The sequence below is a fragment of the Etheostoma spectabile genome, unplaced genomic scaffold (genome assembly GCF_008692095.1).
Source record: "Etheostoma spectabile isolate EspeVRDwgs_2016 unplaced genomic scaffold, UIUC_Espe_1.0 scaffold333, whole genome shotgun sequence".
Taxonomy (NCBI): Eukaryota; Metazoa; Chordata; class Actinopteri; order Perciformes; family Percidae; genus Etheostoma; species Etheostoma spectabile.
Window position 1 is genome coordinate 18,623 of NW_022605586.1, and position 11,550 is coordinate 30,172.

Consider the following 11,550-nt stretch of genomic DNA (forward strand, 5'->3'; position numbering starts at 1 on the left):
TTATTTCTTTTTATTATTTTTTATATTTGTATATACTTTCTCTTGCACGTTTGAAATAAAGATATCAATCAATCAATCAATCCTGTGGCAAACATCAGGACATCATGGAGGAAGAGTCCTGTTCGTTTATCTGAAAAAAGAAGTCTTGAGTTAGTTACAAAATATCATATTTCAATATGATGAGAACAATTGTTGTAATTAAAATAAACCTTCTGTCTCCAGAAGTTAGTCTCTCCAGAATCCTATTACTCGGGTTTCTTCCTGTTGTCTTGTGCTGCCTTTTTCACTGAGCTGAACCTCAAAGAGTTCCTCCAATGTTGTAGATGTCAGCTGTTCCACACTTGAGCACACAAAGACCCTAAATACAGATCCATGCTGCTCCAAAGCATGATTGACATCTAGTGCGGAAAGCCCATCTTTGAATCTAAAAAACATTTAGATCAATCATTACCTCTAAGATGCTAACGGCAACATGTTGAAGCAGCTCACAAATCCCACATGAGCCTAAATTGTTAATCCAATCAGTGTAAAATGTCAAAATTGACAATCCAACAATTTCAATCTTTTTTTTTTTTATATACATTTTTATTGATTTTTCACAAACAATAAACAAACACGCCCAGCCACTACCAACATACAAAACAGGGGGAAAATTATCCACACACACAAACCGCACATCACATGTTACATCACACAATGTACATCACCGTTTACAACAAAACACATACATAAAAAACAAAACAAATCAAAAAAAGTAAAATTCAAAAGAATTTATGACTTGGTAAAGACAAAATGTGGTCTCCCACCCTGCAACAGACCAGCAAGATCACCAGGGAGGTGATCAAGAAACGGTTGCCAAACATTATAAAACAAATTGGCATTGCCCCTCACTATGGCACTGAGGCGTTCCAAAGGAAAAACCTTAAATATTTCTCTGTACCACTGTGTGACCGAGGGAGGTTTTTCCTCAATCCACTGGAACAAAACACAACGCCTTGCTAGAAGTAAGAGTTTACCCATTAACAACAGTTGCCCTGCAGATAGAGAGAGCTTCTCTAGATGTAGATTCAGAAGGAACAAGACTGGTTCTGATTTAACTGTTTTGTGAAAAATTGAACTTAGCTCCTGAGAAATATTCCTCCAATACCTGAGTATTAAGGGACATTGCCAAATACAGTGATAGTAGGTCCCTCCCTACTTCTTTCTTACACTTCCTACAGAAGGGAGAGACTTGAGGGTTGATCTTGTTTAGAAAATGAGGAGTGCGCTGCAATCTATGTAACATCCTGTACTGACTCTCTCTAAGTCTATTACACATAAACAGTTTCTTAACAGATTCAAATGCACCTAAGCAGGTATCAGTGTCAAGATCAATCTCCAAATCCCTTTCCCATGACTCCCTGCTTTTGTTAACATTGTCACAATTAAGAGAGTACAGTTTTCCATTGAAAAGTGAAATAAATTTCCTGTTATTGGAAGCAATGGAATTAAAAGTAAGGAGGAGGTCAGAGTGCATGTGGCGGCGCTTTCACTAGCTGCGGCTCAGAGGCTCTCTAAACTCTCTAAACTGTATTTCGTTGCATTGTACCTGTACATGTGTGATGACAATAAAGTTGAATCTAATCTAATCTAATCAATTGGACTCTCTATTGACTGGGCTGTTGAAAGTACAAGATTGGACTGTACAAAGTGTCTAATCTGAAGAAAACCAAAAAAGTGGTTATGTGGTATTTGGTATTTATTTTGAAGTTGTGAAAATGACATAAAATTATTGTTTTCAAATAAATTACCGACGAACCGTAGCCCCTTTGAGTACCAAAAATTGAAAATACTTTTCCCCACACCAGGAGGGAAAGCTTTATTTTGGGTTATAGGTTGTAACGCTAATGAAAAGCCTCTCCGACCAACATGTTTAGTGACATCATGCGCAGTCTTTAAAGTGTTAAGCATGAGAACTCTTTCCATACTTAAAAATGCCTTTCTAGTGATCCTAAGTGGTAGCATTTGCATTGGATATAATATTCTGGGAAGCACGTTCATCTTTATCAGGCTAATCCTGCCCATCCAAGACAGAGGAAGATCGAACCTTCTTTCAAGATCACATTTAACTGCTGTCAAAGTAGGCTTAAAATTCAATTTATACAATTCTTCAACCCTAGTCGATACTCTGACGCCCAGGTAAACAAAGCCAACACTCGACCATCTAAATGGAAAGTTAACAAGAGATGCACGGTCTCCAAAGTTACCCAGTTGCAGGGCCTCTGATTTGTCATAGTTAATTTTGTACCCTGAAATTTGGCCAAATTGATCTATAATTGCTACCAGAACAGGTATAGAGTTCTCTGGTTTGGTTATAAACAGTAATATGTCATCAACATAAAGCGATATTTTGTATTCAATGTCTCCTAAAGTTACACCGGATAGTCCATTGTGATTCCTAATAGTCTCAGCAAGTGGTTCGAGAGCAAGTGCAAATAAAAGCGGTGAGAGGGGACAACCCTGACGTGTACCTCTACTCAAAGGAAAAATATCAGACACCGAGCCATTTACCAAGACCTGGGCGGTAGGAGACCTGTATAGAAGCTAAACCCACTGAATAAAATCTGAGCCCAGCCCAAATTTATCATAAAGGTACTACCACTCCACCCGGTCAAACGCTTTTACGGCGTCTAATGAGACCGCCAGGACCCTCTTCTCAGTACTATGCGAAAATTGTATTATGTTTAGGAGCCTTCGAACATTAGAGAAAGAATGTCTATTTTTGACAAATCCAGTCTGATATGGTCTAACTAGGACAGGTAGCATCTCCTCCAGCCTTCTAGCCAGGAGTTTTGATAATATTTTACAGTCAACACCAAGCAAACTTATTGACCTATAACACCTGCAGCAATCAGAAGGCTTATCTTTTTTTTAAATCAAAGAGATGTGGGCCAGATTTAAAGTTGGTGGAAGCGTGCCTCTTTCAAATGATTCAGTAAACATGTTAGTCAGGGGTCCAACCACCAGCCTAATCATCTTTTTATAAAATTCAGGCCCGAATCCATCCGGACCCGGGGCTTTCCCACTCTGTAGTGATTTAATGGTCTCTGTAACTTCCTGTGCTGTAATTGGTCTACATAAATCATTTCTACAATCTTCAGTTAGAGTGGGAAGATGTATTCTGTCAAAAAATCTTTTCCTCTGCTCTAAAGGGTTTTGGCACTCGGAGGAATATAGTTCTTGATAAAAATCCTTAAAAATTTTGCACATAGTTTTGGTTTCAAAATGCTCTGTGCCTTTAAATGTAAATGTAAATGTGCTGTATTTATATAGCGCTTTTCCAGTCTTAACAACTGCTCAAAGCGCTTTTACATCTACAGGAAACATTCACCATTCACACACATTCATACACTGTGGCCGGGGCTGCCGTACAAGGTGCCACCTGCTCAGCAGATAAACATTCATACACATTCACACCCCGATGCGCAGCACCGGGGGCAACTCGGGGTTCAGTGTCTTGCCCAAGGACACTTCGACAACGACTGCAGAGGCGGGGACCACCAACCACCAACACCAACCACCAACCTTCCGATTGGCAGGCAACCGCTCCACCACTGAGCCACAGCCGCCCCGTCCCTAAGCGATGGTATAACATGAGGCCCTGTCTGGCCCCTGGCTAGTCGAGCCAGGAGCCTCCCAGGTTTATTGCCAGATTCGAATAATCTATGCTTAGCAAAAAATATGGCAGATTCTGCTTTATGAGACAAAAGTTGGTCTAGGGCAGAGCGGGCTGCTTCTAATTTTTTAAGTATAGATAATGAAGCTGTGGTCTTGAGGTCCCTATCCAGAGCTATAATTTGTTGCTCAAGTTCAATTTGGTTTGCCAGTATACTTTTTCTCTTTGCAGCAGTATAGGAAATTATGGCACCTCTCAGGAAGGCCTTGCCTGTTTCCCACAGAGTAGACGCAGAGATCTCAGGTGAATCATTTGTTGAGATGAAAAGGTCCCATTGTGATTCCAAATATGTTAAAAATGCAGGGTCACTCAAAAGAGAAATATTTAAACGCCAGTGTCTGGATAGGGGGTTATAGTAAGGTGGCCTGAGTTCTATAGAGACCGATGAGTGGTCTGAGAGGGCACATGGATTAATAGAGCAGTTTATAGTCTTGTCCAGGGTTAACCTCGAGACTAAAAAATAATCAATTCTAGAAAAAGAATGATGAGGGCAAGAGAAAAACGTGAAGTCTTTATCTTGTGGGTTAATTACTCTCCATGCATCAAATAAAACCAGATCTATACAGAGCCTCTTTGTAGCTTGGGCCATTTTGGTAGGGGGTAAAGTTTTAGGTGGGCTGTGGTCCATTTCTGGGGCCAAAACGCAGTTAAAATCTCCTCCAAGTATGACATATGGAGGGCAAATTGAGGAGATGTCAGCCAATAATTTAGAATAAAACGAAATATCAAATGCATTGGGGGCATAGACGCTTCCTATAAGAACACGTTCTCCATACAGACATCCAGTAACAGCAACATACCTTCCTTCAGTATCTTGTATGACTTTATCAAGTGTAAATGTAAGATTTTTATGGATAAGTATTGCTACTCCTCTACTCTTTGAGTTAAATGAAGAATAATAAAGTTGACCGACCCAGTCCCGCTTTAATTTCAAGTGTTCCAGATCAGTGAGGTGGGTCTCTTGTAATAGTGCTTCTTGTACCTTATCTTTTTTGAGCATGGAAAGAATTTTCCGCCGCTTCACCACATGATTGATACCTTTGACATTTAGTGTAATCATTTTTGTGTTACTTATGACGTGGATTACTTATCGAGTAGCAAGTAAGAGTGATCCATTTAGGGCAAGAGAAACATAATATAGAAGGAAAAAAAACAAAAAAACATTCACATTACAGTTCGCACTTATTGGGCAGATACATTGTGCTGGGATAAACATGCCCATCTCTAACAAATGACAGAACGTCAGAACTCTGGGAGGGAACAAAAAAACAAAACAAAAAAAAACAGAAAGCTCCCCAACGGGGAGTATTGTAAGAGCACATGCCGCTGAAAGGTGTAATCGCTTCTGGAAAACAAAACAGTTTTCATATCTCACTCCCACCCCCACAACATAAAGTTTGCAAACACCTTATTATCCTGATCAGTCAGATCAGCAAAAAGCTCCTGTAGCAACAATATTACCAGTAACGTCAAATCCCTCGTATCTTAATAGAGGACGAAACATAATTGAGCCAACTCGGCTCTGAACCCATTTAAATTCTCATGCAAACGGTTTTAGTTTGCTGTAATAATAATAAACTTCGCCCTCAGTGCTGCCATTATCCATGGCCATTGTCTCTGGAATTGTGGAGTTTAATAATCACCGGACGTGGACGTGCTCCCCGTAATCCCAAACTGCGATGTGCCCGGTCGATCTTAATGTAAATGTAAATATGCTGTATTTATATAGCACTTTTCCAGTCTTAACAACTGCTCAAAGCATCTACAGGAAACATTCACCATTCACACACATTCATACACTGTGCCCCCTGCTCATCAGATAATTCATTCATACACATTCACACTCCGATGCGCAGCACCAGGGGCAACTTGGGGTTCAATGTCTTGCCCAAGGATACTTCGACAATGAATGCAGGGTCGGGGATCGAACCACCAACCTTTCGATTGGAAGGCAACCGCTCTACCACTGAGCCATAGCCGCCAATACGGCTTTTAGTAACGGGGCTACCCTCTAAGCCGAGTACAGTCGGCAGCCAAGATTCAAAGAACTGTATAGGACGTTTCCCCTCCGTGCCCTCTTCCAGATTGAGGACACGGATATTGTCCCGCCTGCTCCGGTTCTCCATATCATCTATGCTATCTGCCATTAACTTAATTTTTTTCTCTGCTTCGGCAACTCTTAGTTCCAGCCCGGCCATCGTGTCTTCCACATCCGAAACTCGCTGCTCCGCCGCGGTGATGCGTTTGGACTGGTTCTCCAAAGTTGAGGAGATTTTTTCTAGAGTCTCTGAGAATTTAGAGAGCTTTTCGTCCATGGCATTAGTAAAACTTTGGGTTACCTCGCGGATCAGAGTCGCGGTGTGTACACTAGGCAGAGGCCCATCGTCTTGTAATGGAGAGTCGCTAGCAGAGCTAACATTAGCAGCCGGAGTATTTGTTAACTTCCGTGACTGAATTTTCGTCTGTTTCGACATGGTTAATCACCAGCAAGGTTCACTTGTTTGTTGCCACTTATGTGGTTGCTATTTTAAGCTAAGGGGGGTGTAGCAAGTTGCAGGAAAGTTAGTCAATATTGTGTGGGAGCCTTTGCTCAGCGAAAACACGTCCTCAGCCAGTCATAGTCACGTGCCCCCTCAATTTCAATCTTTTAATTACCAATCCCATTTTACATCAAATAATCTTGACATACACCAAGATGATATGCTTTCTATGAGGTTGTTATTTTCTGAACCCTTAGAAAAACACCAGCTCTTTCTTTGTAGTAACATTGCTTTATCATTTTAATTCTAATGCATTTGACGTGAAAAAACAACATTTTAACTTAGGTTAAATTAGGCAGACACATTACCTTTGTATCGAGAAATGGTTGCGGTAAATGATGTACCACTGCATGAAATCCTTTATGATCTTATCTTTCTCATCCACACCATCAGGGTACTGAAAGCAACAAGCTGGAATGTCTTTCAACTGACGCATGCAGTTCATCCAATGTAGCTGCGTTGGATATCTAGGGTAGACAACAACCATCATAAACAAAGTAATATGCTAAAAACTGTATCTGTATCTAAATAGACAACAATATACATAATGTTAGAGATAATGAGGATGCAAACCTGTTAAGTCCCTTGAAAACAAACAACTATAAACTCAATTTGCTCTAGCAATGGAAACCACTGAAGAGAGGCCAAGTGAAATTGGTTCTCTTTCTGTTGCCAGTAAGAATTATAGAACAATTCCAGATGGGACAGAGAGGACTGACTGGTACCTGAGTATAAGGAGTTGCAATAATGAAACAAAGCAGTAAACAAAAGCGTGAATAACTTTCTCCATGCCATGAAAGGAGAGAAAGGGGGTTGGGTTTGACTACTGTTCTGAGATGACAGAAACTGAATTTTACTGAGTAAAACTGAGTTTTATTTGTTTTCATAAATATAATGATAGTGTGTGAAAGTGTATAGCTACCATAACAATGGAAGGAAATATTATACTTGTGAAAGATTTGACCAAGGGGAAGCATGTACAGAAAAGAGAATAGGACATAGAATGGAGCCTTGAGGAACCCCACAGGAGATGCTGGCTGTGCTAGATGAGAAAATGCCAAGCTTTACTGAAAAGGTTGCGTTTGTGAGGTATGAAGGAAACCAATAAAGGGCTGTGCCGTTTACACCAACTGCATGCTGGAGGCCGTCAATCAAAGTGGCATGCTCTATTGTGTCTGAGGCTGCGGAAAGAGAAGCAAAATGGCGCAGTCGCCTGAGTCTGAAAACCGCAAATTCAGCACTTTCAGTTGGGCCGATTCTTTGCTATGTATAGTTCTAAAACCAGACTTGAAAATGGAATATGTGTTAAGGTTCAAATGGGACAGCAGCTAAGAGAGAACAACGTTGGACTTTAGATATAAATGTGAGCTTGGAAATAGGTTTAAAATGGTTGGGAACTGTGGGGTCATGGTTGAGTTGTTTTAAGGAGAGGATTAATTACTGGATGTTTAGACAGGATGTAACAGTAGCTGGGGACAGAAAGTTGTTAATAATGAGAATACAGTGACCTACAAGTCCAAAGGTTTTTACAGGAGCCCACTAGGTTGTTGTCTGTAGTTTTCATATACAGTGTCTAATAGGAGAGAAAGAAATGAATTTAACATGATTTAATCAATATAGTTATCAAGTGTGAAAAAGATGTCTATGGAGACGGGGTGAGAGGAGTAATCGAATATTCAGGACTTTACTGTCAAAAAAATCAAATCAATATAACGTGACAAGTTAGCTGCATATACGCCAACCTACCTCAAGCAGGGGAGCTCTCATGGTGTCATTCCTAACATCTTCAGTCTTGGCTTCAATGTCAGAGATGGTTCCTCCTGTGAGGTGCTGGTAGAAAATCTCAGACAGGAGGCGAGGACCTGGACCACCATGAACTATCATCCTCCCAGCAAGAAAGTACTATTCTCTTGCAGCTGTCGATATTGTTGTCCAATTAGTTCCGCATTAACCAATAGTAGCCATGTTCTCATGAAGATGTGTAAGAAGCTGATTACATTTTCAAATCAAGCTGCAGAAGCAGATAATGCATTTCCAATATGTTCAAGATGGGCTTGCGTAAACTTAATATACTTATTGTGGACTAGTGAGAAGAATAGAAGTTAAAATTCAGAAACATGTCTCTAAATAACATTACCTGCACTGTCAAATATGAGATATTTCCTGTCCTCTGGGCCATCAAAGATTCTTCAAGTTCTCAGGCAGTTCATTAGGAGGGTCAGGAACTCTCACTTGGGACCACCAATGTCCAATGCATCCTCAGTTTGCCCCTCATCATCAGTAAATTTGACTAATAACTCATTAATGGGTCAAATGAAGCACGTTTGAAGCCGCGGACTGCTCCATCCCACACATTTTCTCTATTTATTTTGAACCTGCTGCAAGATGTTTTTATTATCTTTGCTGAGAGTTGTGATACAATGTCTGCAGCAGTCAAATCCTCTGTGCTGCAAAAGATGTGGTTTACTATTATTTCAAATAATAAGTCCACAAAGAACATTTGAGAAAATATGTGCTCCATGTGTTCTTCTGGCTCAGACTCGCTGTCAATAACAATTGGTGCATACACATTTGTGTAGTTTCTGCAGTGAGGGGATGGTTAAGTAAATTAAAAAAAAATAATAATATACAGTTCATTTTCATTATACCAAAGGATGTCAATCATCTTTGTTTCTTTGAAAAACAATTAGTATATAACAGACAATACCACCACATTTGGCATATTCATATTCATTTGTTCATAAACATTTGACAAAGATAATTAAAAATTATTAAATATCCAAAAATGTGGGAGTGTTTCCTTGTCGTCACAGAGGGTGTAAGTTGTTTCCCATTGTGATTCGGGGTGTACATATAAACAAATGTGAAAAGTAAGGTGGACACCCAAAAACCAAGTTTAAAGTTAAGAAAATGAAAGAGGCGCAAGTATTTAGCCAAACATTCCAATGCTGCTATAGTGCTTTAATTTCAGACATACAGGGGAAGTCATAATGTTTCCCCAACCGCATATCTACAATTTCCAGCAATCTATCAAGTAACTCTGTAAAGGTTGCAACTGTCAACCCGGCTTACCTGTAGAAGTTTGTCTGACCTTGGGCTGATTTGACCTCTTCCTGGACCGCGGTTTTTCTTCCATCCTAGTTTTTAAGAAATTACTGCAGTTAGCAACTAAAACAGCACACATCACCATTTCATCATTAAGGAAAATATTTACAGATATTTCATTTTCACACATTATTACATGTAATACATTTTCAAGTCTTACCTGATCAGCTGCTGGTTTTGGGTGTCTGGAAATACCAAAAAAAACTGCTGTACTGTGGATACATTGTGCTTGTGCAACAAAACATTAAGCTGATAATGTTGTATTTTACCCATGCAAAATGTTATCCATTCTTGGAGTGCTCACTTCATCTGGACCGTCCCACACCTGCATATATTGTCAATGTCAAATGTGTTTATATAGCACATTTAAAACAACCTCAGTTGACCAAAATGCTGTAGAAATAGGTTTCAACATTTACAAATCAGCACAAAATCAGAACAAACAAATAAATAATAAATAAAGTGTCTATGCTCAGCTAAACGGCAACGAGAAAAGGAGGGTCTCGACCAAAGATATAAAAGATTCAGTGGTAGGTGGACAGTGTGTATGATCTCTGAGATTTTGAAGGCTGGTGAACATGAAGCAGTTCAGATAAATAAGCTGGGGCCAACCCATTAACGCCTTAAAAACAAATAAAAGAATCTCAAAAGCAATCCAAAAGCGGACAGGAAGCCAGCAAAGAGAGGAGTACTGGAGTTATCTGATCAGATTTCTTTGTATCAGTCAGAAGACGAGCAGCTGCATTCTGGACTAACACACAAACAACAGATTGGATTGAATGAAAATATCAATTCACTTGACTCAAAACCCTTGAGTTGACTTTGAGTCAAATTGACCCATTTCAATTTTTCAATCAGAAAATATTGGACGTCGAAATAAGAGCTGAAAATGTGTAGCAATTTTTTGTAGCAAAAAAAATTTAACAATTTAAAACGTTGGAAAAAGCAAAAAAAAACTGAAAAAAAGGAAATACAACACAAGGGTTAAAAAGACTTGACATGATAGATGCAAACTGACCACGGTGTCAAAAAGTGGACTGCATCCAGATGGCAAATTATCATGGACCACACTGTCATCTTCTCGGTGATTACGGTAAGCGTACCTGACTCATTTCCGTTTCCTGTGCCTTTGTGTTGTTTGCGTGTTGGTAGCTCTGCTGCTCACGACATACCAGTTCAGGTTGTTAGATTTGCTATTACAGCGGCTAACTGTCCGCTAAACACTTATTCTTATAGCAGTTCTGCCTAAGCACTCACATATCTTCTCATTCTTTTAGCGACTTTTGTTAAATAACAGCTGTTTTAACGCTTGGTAGCTAACGTTACCGTACTTTAGCTTAGCTGCTAACGACTTTAGCCTAGCAGTTAGTTATGTCGGCCCCCTCTCCGACTTTCTCCTGCTCGATGTGTGAGATGTTTAGTTACTCCTCTGCATTCTTTAGCGGTGATGGCGTGTGTAACAAGTGTAGTTTATTTTTGGACGTGGAGGCGAGGCTTAGTGAGTTAGAAGTCCGGATCCGCACCATGACAGATCAGTCGTCAGTTACTGTAGCTAACCCCCCCCCCGGTAGTCGGCACGGGCCGGCCTGAGTTAGCCTCTGGTAGCCGTTCCTCGCGAACTCCGGAGCAGCCAGGACATAGTGCGTGGGTTACTGTGCGAGGACGAGGAAGAGACAGTCGTAAGCTTTCCAAGGCGTCGGACCGCCACCAGCCTGTTAGCGTTTCTAACAGATTTTCCCCACTCAGCAACCCCCCCGCTGAGAAACCAACTCTGGTTATCGGCAGCTCCATTCTGAGAAACGTGAAGTTAGCGAAGCCGGCAGCCATAGTTAAGTGCATCCCGGGGGCTAGAGCGGGCGACGTTGAGTCTTATCTGAAACTGCTGGCTAAGGATAAACGTAAATACAGCAAGATTGTTATTCACGTTGGCGTTAATGACTCCCGGTTACGGCAATCGGAGGTTACTAAGATTAATGTTGAATCGGTGTGTACATACGCGAAGTCAATGTCGGACACCGTAGTTTTCTCTGGACCCCTGCCAAATCTGACCAGCGATGACATGTATAGCCGCATGTCGTCATTTCGCCGCTGGCTATCGAGGTGGTGTCCAGATAATGATGTGGGCTTTGTGGATCACTGGCAGTCTTTCTGGGGAGGACCTGGTCTGATTCGGAGAGACGGCATTCATCC

At 40.7% G+C, this 11,550-nt stretch overlaps 2 long non-coding RNA genes across 2 annotated transcripts; both read right to left on the minus strand.

Annotated features, from left to right (window-relative positions):
• Positions 1–78: 78 nt before the first annotated feature.
• On the minus strand, positions 79–8,697 carry LOC116686225 (uncharacterized). The gene is made up of 5 exons (XR_004331191.1): positions 8,393–8,697; positions 8,002–8,171; positions 6,564–6,722; positions 210–424; positions 79–130 (listed from the first exon to the last, which is right to left on the minus strand). It is a non-coding gene; the product is annotated as an uncharacterized LOC116686225 (long non-coding RNA).
• Positions 8,698–8,766: 69 nt separating this feature from the next.
• On the minus strand, positions 8,767–10,441 carry LOC116686226 (uncharacterized). Its single transcript, XR_004331192.1, has 5 exons — positions 10,379–10,441; positions 9,630–9,685; positions 9,521–9,545; positions 9,328–9,392; positions 8,767–8,837 (listed from the first exon to the last, which is right to left on the minus strand). It is a non-coding gene; the product is annotated as an uncharacterized LOC116686226 (long non-coding RNA).
• Positions 10,442–11,550: the final 1,109 nt, after the last annotated feature.